A 12,065-nucleotide genomic window follows, 5' to 3' on the forward strand; every position below is an offset into this window, starting at 1 on the left:
CGTAATATATGTAAAGGATTTGATTTTATCTATGAACATTTGGGCTAATAATTATGGTTGTTATCCTAGTCTTATTGTGTATATCATTTCATTTACGACAACGCTTTAATAATTAAGTTTACATGTTGTCAAAACGTCAACATCGTAAGGGAACCGGGCTTCCTAATTAGGCCTTGTTTTCTCTTTGGGTTGGAAGATCAGATGGCAGTCACTTTCGTAAAAAGAAGTACACCTATAGTTAGCTACTTACACGATTGAGGCAAACGAGCAGACGGATCACCTGATGGTAAGCGATTACCGCCGCCCATGGACACATGCAACACCAGAGAGGTTGTAAGTGCGTTGGCGGCATTTAAGATTGGAGTACGCTCTTTTCTTGAAGGTTCGAAGGTCGCATCGGTCCGGAAATACCGCAGGCGACAGTTCAATTTGGATAGACGCCACCGATTATTCGTATTGGTGGTATTAACAATGGGTTCTTTTTTTTCCTTTTTGTCTCAATTTGGCAGGAATAAACATGCAACGGTTTTAAAGTGCATTAATCGATTTATCGTACTTCAAGTAAGCTTGTAAATATTGTACATAGCTTACGTCAGCTCGTGAAGCAGCCTTGATTGTCTTAGGAGTCCTTAACATTTTAAGCTGCGTTTCCACCAGAGATGTACGAGGATGCGTCGCGGAATGTATTCTTAAGAACCAATCGCACTGCACGCACAGCGAGAAAAACAAATGAGGTTGATTTTTAACAAACATATCCCTTGTTAGTCATCCTCTGGTCGAAACGCAATATCTTCTGTCAGAAGTACTTGGTTTAATGTCCTAAGGTGATCCTAAATCCGTCGCGCCCTTGCCTTGTATGCTAGTTATAGTCTGTCAGCTTTTCTAAGATCAAGTACGCCATAGTAAGTGTATGGCGAACTTAATCTTACAGATCAGACAGGCTATACCATTGCTACATCTAACATAGTAATAAATAAAGTAGCATTTATGTTTACGTGTCCGAACAGATCTCTAGTCCGATTGCCATGTTCTCAATAACATTCTAATAAAACACAATCAATGCTAAACCGACCCAGCTCACGATCGGCTTGATCCCAATTTGGCCAATAAGGGCCCTTGTAGAGATAATTTTGATACGTTAATCCACCTTGGGATGGACGTTTCCTTAGGGATGAATGCAATTAGATTGAGGGTAAGGAAACAGTGAATTAGAAGAAATGATTTTGATTTATTACATATAATTGATTTATTTGTACGATAATAGAATCAATTCGTAAAACCGATTGTTTTAAGTAAGCCTGATGACTGACAGACAGACAGACGGACGGACAGCGGAGTCTTAGTAATAGGGTCCCGTTTTACCCTTTGGGTACGGAACCCTAAATACGATAAATGAACTAAAATAATAATACCTAGTTTATTTAGATTATTTTATCATATATGTATTATACATATAAATACTTACAACTTGTTCTAGAGTCTTGGCTGCCATAACGTTGTCGGAGGCCATTTTTAGATTCCGTTGTTAATTGACCTAGTAAGGAACCCATATAGTTTCGTCATGTCCATCTGTCTATCCGTCGGGGGCTTTAATCGTTAGTGCTAGAAAGCTGAAATATGGTATGAATATATAAATCAGTTTCGCCTACAAAGTCATAAAATACAATAAAAAATTGAAAAATGTTTTAGGGTGCGTCCTCAACACGAAAAGTAGGGATTTTTTTTCGCTTCAACGATTTTCAAAAATAATTGCTCCGAGAGGGAAAAAAATGTGTTCCCCCTTGTGTTTTTGAGTTTTTGCAAAAGGTCTATTCTGACGGACCGGTAGCTACGGAATCCTACACTGAGCAAGGCCCGACATGCTCTTGGCCGGTTTTTCATTAAGGTGCCGTAGGTTCACAGAGCGAAGTTTTTGAAAATCGTAACGCTTTTTTTGATAACAATACGGTTGCTAAAAAATTGATTAGTAATCTTGAGGTTTTTCTCTAGGGCCGATTCAGCTCCTGATTTTTTGACTTATGCTCGATGGTAAAAAAATCTCGAACAATGGTTATAATTTTTATTAAATTAACAACAAATTAAAATTCGAAAACATGATCGCATCCATCTCGCTCACGTTTGCGCTCAGTGACAGTGAGAGAAGAACACAACAATTTTTTTTAAGCTAAAAGTTCAGGTTTTAATATCTGTAAACAACGGTCAGGCCAATGATAGTATGATCGCTAACGGCCAGGCCAATCATAGTATGATCATATGGTCTTATAATTTACAGTCTCTATTATAACGTGATCAATTTAGTTAACAATTCGTGAGTGGGTAGTAAAATCGCGTAACAGTGCTCCTGTTAATTCGATTTATGTTGTTAACCCTACTAGTGATCGTGTCGTATAGTTTTAGAGAGAGATCTTACGGCAAAATTCTAAAGTCATCGAATACGTTGCAGTGTAAAACTGTGAGCCATGATTTGATGAAGACAAAATAAAATAAAAATATAAATTTAAACAACCACTTCAATTTACATAAAGAGATAGGTGGTTATTAACAAATCTTTTAAAAAAACGACTACTTTAATTACTTTCGATTACTTAAACTGGAATATATTATTTGCAATGTAGTATAATTACATACATTTATTTATTTAATCTTTATTGCACAAAAGAAAACCTTATAGTACAAAAAGCGGACTTAATGCCATGAGGCATTCTCTACCAGTCAACCTTTAGGCAAAGCAGAGAGATATTATTAAGTAGATTTTATGCAGAGAGTTCATTTATCTATTTATTTTTACAGACATCGTAATTTTTCCTCAATATTAACTGTATTAAATATTAAGTATAACACTATACTTAAATTTAAGTAAGTAAGTAATAAACTGGCCGATATGTAAAATTTTCAAAGGTGAGAATTATAAATTAAAAAAAGTATTAAACAGTTTATTGTACCAAAAATACTGTACAAAAATATTATACTAAATATATATTACAACAGATGATATATATAATGGTGTAGTACAAAGGCAAACTTATCCGTATTTGACCATGATTGCTCAGTATATAACAATGTTACATTTCTTGTACGAGATCCCAGACTAGCGCATTCGAAGTTAAGCCGAGACGCATTAAATATGAACGGGATTTTAAGAGCTTCGATGAACTGTGCTGGGTTTGAAGTTCAGTGGTTAAATTATTTAATATCCGCTTAGTTAAATAAAATTGAAGCTCTTTTATAAAGTAGGAAAAGGATATGGCCGTTAGATAGAGGCATCAGGACAACAATTCAGCTGATTTAAGAACATAAATACTTAAATGTTATAAAAAATGTAATAATCTATAGGGCTAAGATGGTTGGCTCTTTATCATTTGTCACCATGCCTGTCACGTTCTAACAAGTATTTAAGTGCGAAAGTGACAGGAATAGTAACAAGTGATAAAAATGGAACCATGCTGCCACTGCTGGGGCCTTATTCGACATGCACAACTGTCAAATTTCGCGTCCACATCAAATCAACACTTGATTCTATCGCATGTTGATTGTATCAAGTGTTGATTCTATCAACTGTGGATATTATCATTTGGAACAATCAAAACTCATTCATAGAAAAAATAATCAAACTAAAATCAACTTTGTTTATTACTACTATACAGTTTGTAATGGCTCTGAACTCGAAGTGGATCGGTTTGATTTGATTGTCACCTGACTGTGGATTGCTAATGTCAAATTTTGACAAGTGTTGATTTTATTGCTAGACTTTATTGTCCATGGGCTTGGGCACCATCTTGGATTTTTTGACGTACGACAGGGAATACCCTTCCTTTCATACAATATATGGCATAGAGTAAGGCGTCTTTTTTTTAAAAACATAACTTTACAAGAATCAGCGACATCTTGTATCCGATAGTATAAGTAATGCGCTATGAATAATGCGGCGGCGAGTAGTGAAACTATACCTGACAATGTCAATCAATTAAAAAGTGACCACACAGTTGATGGTCGATAAAGGCGATTATTAATTGAATTTTAACGACAATAAAGCACTATTGACATGCGATCTTTTTGTTGAACCCACACCTACACGTCGAATAATGCTCGCTCCACATATTCTCCTAGAAACGCTCAAAATTCTAAAAAAATTCAAGCAATTTACTCCGCACCCAGTTGCTTCTAAACCACGTTCACGATCCAAGTTGTAAGTATACCTTAACACATCTTTCAGGCATATGATTTAAAGTCCGTTTTTTAAAAATTACGAGATGGTTCATGAATCCTTTATTATTTTTCCAAAAAAATTACGCTCTTACATTATTTATAAAAAAGATATAATATAACTGTTAGTAACTCGGTCACTTGGTCTATCACCAACTATTTGAATGCTCTTTGTATGTATACGCAACCCCATTGTACAGTCGCCATCACCATTAAGACCTACTGTATGGTCTATAAATATTACACGTTTGGCGGGTAGTGAAATTTGTTTAGGTATCCTCCTTGTGACTAGTTAGAACAGTTTGACGGGATGACGAATAGGAACAGATTTGCAGTTTGACCAATAGCTACAAAATTACGATGTGTCCTAATAGAACTAAATCTACTTGTGACGGGTTGAAACAAATAATATAGCCCGAGCCCTCTCGCGCATGAGAGGAGGCCTGTGCCCAGCAGTGGGACGTATATAGGCTGAATTATTATTATTGTTATATTGGCGGTGTGACCGGTTAGAACAAAATTTTGGTGTGATGAGTTGATGCCTAAATCGACCTTAGTACTTATTGTTTATATAAACCTACAAAAAGACGATTCCTATGTACAGGAGATTAAATACATATTATGTGATTCAACTACGAATTAAAAAATATATATTTCTGTTTACAAATTTTTTAACGTTTTTCTTTAATAAAATAAAACATTAGTTTTCTGTGACTATATTTCATTTTCTTGAGTGTAGATTATTAGTTTCAGTTTCCAGTTGGTACCAGGAACTACACCTCTTCAAAAACTTTGCTGGTGGTTCGACATCTGTAAGTTTATATATAAAATATCATAAAAACACTTAAGATAAAAACTTATAAATAAATTCTGGTCGGTCGGTGGTGTGTCCAGAAGGCTGCTGCCCCTCTGGATAACAATGCTGATCCGCCGATTGAAATATAGGTCAGGCCTCTGGTCACCAGAAACCTTTAAAAGGCGTTTTGACATTTCCTCATAGACCCACGCTAGGACCCCAGGGTTTCAACTTCAACCCCAAGCGCCACAAATATGTAGCTAAGGTTTTAAATTCTAGACTATGAACATGAAATATTGTTCGCTAGTTAGGGAATTAGAAAAAAATAGTAATAGGAGACGGCCGTGGTCGTGGTAGGTAGGTACATCATGCGTGGGCCAGGCAAGCCCTGAAATTATGCACCAATTTTACTATAACTTTGTTCACCTATTGACTGTTTCCAAGATAATCGTTTTTAATATGTAGTCCGTATAATCGGGCAGTATAATTTGCCTCATATTTTTAACACAAAATAATTATCGGTACATATATATGTACCTATTTTGTAATATTTTCTTGTTTGCATCATTTAGTTACTTGTTTACTCCGATTGACGTGTTTATCATTTTCGTTACTATGACAGCGCAATACTGTAACTTTAAATATTGTAACGTGAAGGTTGAGTCCGGTGCCAAAATAACTCACACTAATTTAAGACCCACCTTACAGTTTACATAGCGGCATTGTCCTACGATGCTTTAAATGAATACGGTAAACATTTAAATACTACTACTAGGCGTTTATTGCGCGTACTCAGTCAAAAAAGTTTGAAACCGATTTTGACGAAGAGTGCATGCGTATTGCATATTCGAGCGATAGAGAGGCAAATAAAGACAGGATATAGTTGCCTTTTCTCAATACAAATTTGAATACTCAAGCCGTAGCCATTTTGGTGGTTATACTGCTTTGTATATGTGCGTAAAAATTTGTATGTGTGGATTTTTAGGGATGTGGACGGGTCGATTTTGATCATATTATATATCGATAAGTGCTACACAGCGAAACTTCGATATCTTCACAAGAAATAAACATCACAGATGGATAATAAATATTTTATAATATAATAAGATAACTAATTTCTTGCAGAAAACATGTTTTAGTAGTTATTTATGTATCGTAATTAAAATATCGAACTTTCCCTTCGTTTCAACCGATTGAATTAATTATTTATCGTCACGATAAAATCGTGACCTGATAACCACGATAAAGAATAAAAGTGTCTTTTTTTTAGGGTTCCGTAGTCAACTAGGAACCCTTATAGTTTCGCCATGTCCGTCTGTCTGTCTGTCCGAGGCTTTGCTCTGTGGTCGTTAGTGCTAGAAAGCTGAAATTTGGCATAGATATATAAATCAATAAAGCCGACAAAATCGTACAATAAAATATATATTTTTTTTTAGGGTACCTCCCCTACACGTAAATTGGGGGTGTTTTTTTTTTCGCTTCAACCCTAGAGTGTGAGGTATCGTTGGAAAGGTCTTTCAAAACTAATAGGGGTTTTTAAGAAACATTTTTTGATAAAGTGAATATATTCGGAGATAATCGCTCCGAAAGAAAAAAAAATTGTGTCCCCCCCTCTAACTTTTGAACCATAGGTCCAAAAAATATCAAAAAAATCGTGGAAGTAGAGCTTAAGAAAGACATTAAATGAAAACTATAACGGACATGATCAGTTTAGCTGTTTTTGAGTTATCGCAAAAAGTTTTCCTTTTATAGTAAAAAGACTTACTTTAATTAGGTACTGATTATGCAAATTTGCCTATTTGTTTAACTCGGGTGAAAGGTACCGTTTCATCCCTTGGTTAACAATTTACTATACTTTAAGCTCCAGTTTAGCTTATTGTGACGTAAGAGTAACTACGGAACCCTACACTGAGCGTGGCCCGACATGCTCTTGACCGGTTTTTATTGTTTTCTCGCTAAGCCTAGAGAAGTTCCACACGGTAAATTCGATTTAACGGCCAAAGTCCCAAGCCGAAAATCAAACAACGCGTATCCATTTGTGTCATCCATAAACGCTTTTTTAACGCGCGTTTTAAAGCGCTCGTGCGAATGAGGCCTTTCTATGAAACTGCGTTTATTGAAAAAGTTATTCGAGAGACAGAGAGGCAGATAAAGAATTTTCTATCTTCGTTTTTCACGGTAGAGTACCTATATGAGATTCAGTATCGGTAGAGCCTCTGGCATGAGCTGTCAGATGTATTTGTCAAGTGCAGTCGTCTGATGGTTTTGCTGTAAACATTTATTATTTTAAGGTAAATAATAATTACGGTCCCAACAAGACGTATTGTTGTGAACTGGAAAAACACTAAAAGAATAGTAACTGCAAATTCTACAGATTTCCAAAAGTATGGTGGCCACAAGAACAGAGAAATAAGTGAATTGCCTTTTAAGAATAAAAAGCAACCAACCATTTGAAAAATTAACAAGTAAGTTCATTTTTAACTGAGCCCAATAGTATTAAGCATAAAAGTAAACACCTATGTGAATTATAATATAGTAGAGTCTGTGCGGAAAGAGAAGAGTCTTAGAATGTATGGGTTTCTTGGCATTCCATGACTTCTCTTTTCGCATTTACTATGCGAGTTAAAAAATTTAGTTTATTGGGTGACTTAAAAAAATATAGTATTTTAGTTTATATCTGAAATCCTGGATCATAAGTACGTACTTACCTACTTTTTTTTTTCAGTGTGCAGACATCAAGTTTTTGGCGCCAGAATATCTGACTTGAAAGCTGTGGAAAATAGTTCTTATAATTATTTATTTGGTCATGACTGGAGACTTATGTTATCATGTACCTACACGCACACGATTACCTAAGAGAACTTATACCTACTCGTAACTGAAATTCGACTAGTTGACACGTAGATTTTATACAATAAAAATATACTCGTATGTACCTAATTTTATTTTATTTATTTTTGACTTAATATGTCTGTATGTATTTTTTACCTACTTTTGCAAAATACATATACATACATACACGTGAGTCACAAGGATTTGATTACAGACAGACAACGGGACAGGTGAAACTAAATAAAAGCTTTTAAAAATAACAACCAATTCGAGGCTACTATAAGCTACTAAGGGCAAAATACGAGTAGGTTAAATACACAAGAGTAATAGGGTTTTTTGTAGTCAAATATTCTTTATTCGTAAGTAGTAAAGAAAAGTAAAGAAACAGTATGTTTTTCGGCTTTCTTGTTGCTTTGTTTGTCATATATTTATATTTATCGTATGGCATTTTTTTTTAGTTACTGGATTTAAGTTAAATATTAATCTAGAGATTAATGTTTGCACTCTTCAGATACTCGATTGCCTTTTCACTAAGGTTCGCGAGGTCTTCAATCCGTCCCTTGAATTTAGTGAGAGGGCATTCCAGAACAATGTGTTCGACCGTCTGCTCAGGATCACCACACACACACTGAGGGGAGTCACACCAGCCCCATTTATGCCAATGGTGGGCACAGTTTCCAACATCACCTGTTCGTATGCGGTTCAGTTGACTCCATACCCGACGCGGTTTGTCGAAGCCAGGTTGAGTGTGAAAAGTTGTTTTTCCTTCAATTGTTGGGCATTCGACTCAGTCATCCATGAGTCGCGTATATCCCACTCGTTGTCAATATGCACCATACCAAGAGCTGGCGGGTTACGGGACTTGAGTCGTTTCTCTCCGAAATCACTGAGGTCTTTATGAATAGGTAGCGTGGGTTGGCATTTGCTTTTTATTGCCTCTCGGAGATGACACTTTTTTCGCCGCAGGTGTGGTGGTTCTATGGCGCTTAGAGCTGGGAGCCAGAATGTTGGGTTGGGTTTGAGGCAACCAGTAATGAGCCGCATGGTTTCGTTCAGCTGGACATCCACGGAACCAGCATGTACGCTGTTCATCCATACTGGAGCACAGTACTCAGCCGTAGAATAAACCAGGGCCAGTGCCGTGTTACGCAGACAGGACGCAGTGGCTCCCCAAGTGGTTCCAGTAAGTTTTTGGACTATGTTGTTCCTGGTCCTTATTTTACTTTTTAGCTTCTCTATGTGCAATCGGTATGTCAGGCTTCTGTCCAGTGTAACACCGAGATACTTTGGGGAATAATTATGTTGTAAGGCTGTACCCCGGAATCTAACTCTGAGGGTCTTATGTGCCAGCTTATTGGACAGGTGAAAACAGCAAACTTCGGTCTTAGAAGGATTTGGGCACAGGCGCCAACGGGTGAAAAAGTCGGCGGCAGAGGTCATATAGATATAGCTACATGATAAAAGAAATAGAATCCTCCATTATGCGTGGTCGGACGCCTGTTTTTCTGCCAATGCCTGTTCATAAATCTGTTAAGCCCTTTTTTCTTGATAACACCTAAAATAATAAGTTTATAATTAATCTCAATGTATCCAGTTTGCTGTTTATTCAAACAGAAAAATCCAATTTTCTCAGTCATTATAAGACCGCTGTCTTATATTATACGCCATTAAAAATTCAACATTAATAACAATTAATTAGGCATATCGTCCAATTTATAGTATGGCACAGGTTGATCTTAATTTACAAATTTATAAGGAGTTGATGTAAAAGTGAATTGGAAGAAGTTGATAAGCAGACGCAACCAGCTAGTCGCCGAAGCTCCGCTTCCCTCGGATGAGCCAATTAAGCCTGCACCTAACAGGCTCTGGCTCATAGGGGGCTTTGAGCTTGCTGTTGCGTCAATTTTCATATTAACAAAAAAAGCTAGTCTAACAACACAATTAATGATTATTTTGCCGCATTCTTCACTATCTCTCCCTGTCTCACTGCCATCTGACCTTCTCACCCAGAGGGGAAAATATACCTTATTGGGGCTACTTCTTCCTCGTGATATTTTATTTAACCGAAAAGTAATTGGTAAAAGTTAAATGATATTTTGCACACAAGTTACAAGATTTTCATTGTTAAGAGCCGGGGTTAGGACCCACGACCATTGGTTTTAAAATCAAACTTTATATATAATTTGTATTTTTATAATAAATCAGTTTTCTTTTTGACATTTATTAATTGTCAAGATTTTTTTAAATCCTGGACAATTGTCACATGTACGTTTTTATGATAGATCTACATCGACGCAACTGCATGTCATTGTCATGGTTCTTGCGGTTTATTTTTATAACGCCAAGATAGGAATTTGGCAGCTAACTCCATCTTGCGTCGAGTAGAAGAATCAAAATCGTACAGAAAAAACTGCTCTCTGCCTTAGGATCCCCTTTCAAATGTCATAAATCCAAACATGGCAGCCATACCCATCGACAAAAAAGTCTACCGTTGATCTAATTTCATTTGACAGTTAACTAATACGTATTCGACACGCTTATATTTGACAACTAGAATCCTGACTAGAGCTGGGACTGCGTACCAAAAGTACGTCTCTGTTACTCGTACCAAAAGTACGTCTAAAATACCACTTTTACGAGTATGACCCCCAATAGGCAGTTTACGTATTTGCCGGTCTTAGGCGTCTTACAAATAAGGATTATTTATGCAAATATCGACTTATTATTTCGGTAGGGGTCGGAAATATTATGACGTTTTGAGTGAAGGCTATGAATCCATTGACATATTTTTATTATATATTATTACACTATTTTTAGATACAACAGACGCCCAGACGACCGTCTGTTAACAAAATTTTGTTTTGCTTAAAGTAACGGTAAGAATGGAGGTACGAGGTGATGAAAGTTTCATATTTGTTTTATTTCAGAAATCAAAGTTCGTACTTTTAAATACTCGACAAGCTAAAAGTAGTCTATTACAAATAACCTGTTCCAAAAACTATTCCGGTACAACGCCCCGCCTCTAGTGTGGATATTGTTCACTGACAGGTGGTGATAATAGCAATTCGACAAGTCACAATATTTCTCACATCAAATGGAAATCAACACGAAACGTCACTTTTAGCATGTCGAATAAGGGCCCTGGACTATTATTTTTTTGACACATGATGCCACATTGTGAATGCGTCAAAATGTTACTAAAATCATAATGAACGTGTTGTGATTATCTAACTAAATATACCATAATTACCTACAGGCTGTAGTAGATACTTTAACATAAGACCTCCAGCCATAATGAGGATTAAAACGCGATAAAGCATGCAGCCTCACATGCAATCAGTGCCATCTATAATAAGCTTCTTACCTGCTTTGATCACATGAAAAAAGGAAACAAAATGTTAACGCTATTGATAAGTTTTTTTTATGTTACCTATCAAGAATACTTAAAAAGCCATAGAATATTTCAGTAGGTACAAACAATTCCCAACTTTAAGAAAAGGTGAAACCGTGCTATACTAGACTAGATTGATGTTCTTTGAATCTTGTTAGTTATTGCTTTTGATGCAGGAGGAATAAGATGTATCTATAAATTGATATTGAAACAGAACAATGATCATTTTATTAATAGCAAACAAATGGTTTTAGTAAACGTGCAAATATTAGCAGGAAACTTTTGCAAATTCCGATCTACAAATGAACTTGTTTTTATTCCACGCAAGCATTATTAATAAAGTGTATTACCATTTTCCGCCTCAACTTACAGCGGGCCTGATTTAAATAAATGCTAGGTAAATGGATATTATATAGTTTTAAAAGTGTATCAACCATGCAGCTAAAAGTGACTCACACTTAGTATTGTTACTTTTAAGCGATGACATGTATATGCTCCTTAACATTGTTATTTTTAGGTCTTGCAAGGCCCTGGCAAGTTACAGTCAACAACAGAATAATAAAATAGTCATTGATGCATTCACTGCATAATAGTTATTTTCTCTAGCCACATTTCTACTACCTACAATGAAAATGGTGATAAAATCATTGGTACACTGTGGCAACATATAATGTGCCTATATATATAGGTATAAAGACAACGCTCTTAGGGTGCTAACACGGTGATTGAACACTGGGATTAGAAGCATTAGCAGTTTTCGGCGATTAACAGCTCTCTAATGGGACATTATAGTAGCCGGCCCGAAATTTACAGCTCAATTGGGAAGTGACGTGGCTTTGAAGA

The 12,065-nt window shown here is 36.1% G+C and overlaps 1 long non-coding RNA gene across 1 annotated transcript; it reads right to left on the reverse strand.

Annotated features, from left to right (window-relative positions):
* Positions 1-4,907: 4,907 nt before the first annotated feature.
* LOC133516372 (uncharacterized) lies at positions 4,908-5,607 on the reverse strand. Its single transcript, XR_009799210.1, has 2 exons — positions 5,426-5,607; positions 4,908-5,013 (listed from the first exon to the last, which is right to left on the reverse strand). It is a non-coding gene; the product is annotated as an uncharacterized LOC133516372 (long non-coding RNA).
* Positions 5,608-12,065: the final 6,458 nt, after the last annotated feature.

This window comes from Cydia pomonella, chromosome 3 (genome assembly GCF_033807575.1).
Source record: "Cydia pomonella isolate Wapato2018A chromosome 3, ilCydPomo1, whole genome shotgun sequence".
Classification (NCBI taxonomy): Eukaryota; Metazoa; Arthropoda; class Insecta; order Lepidoptera; family Tortricidae; genus Cydia; species Cydia pomonella.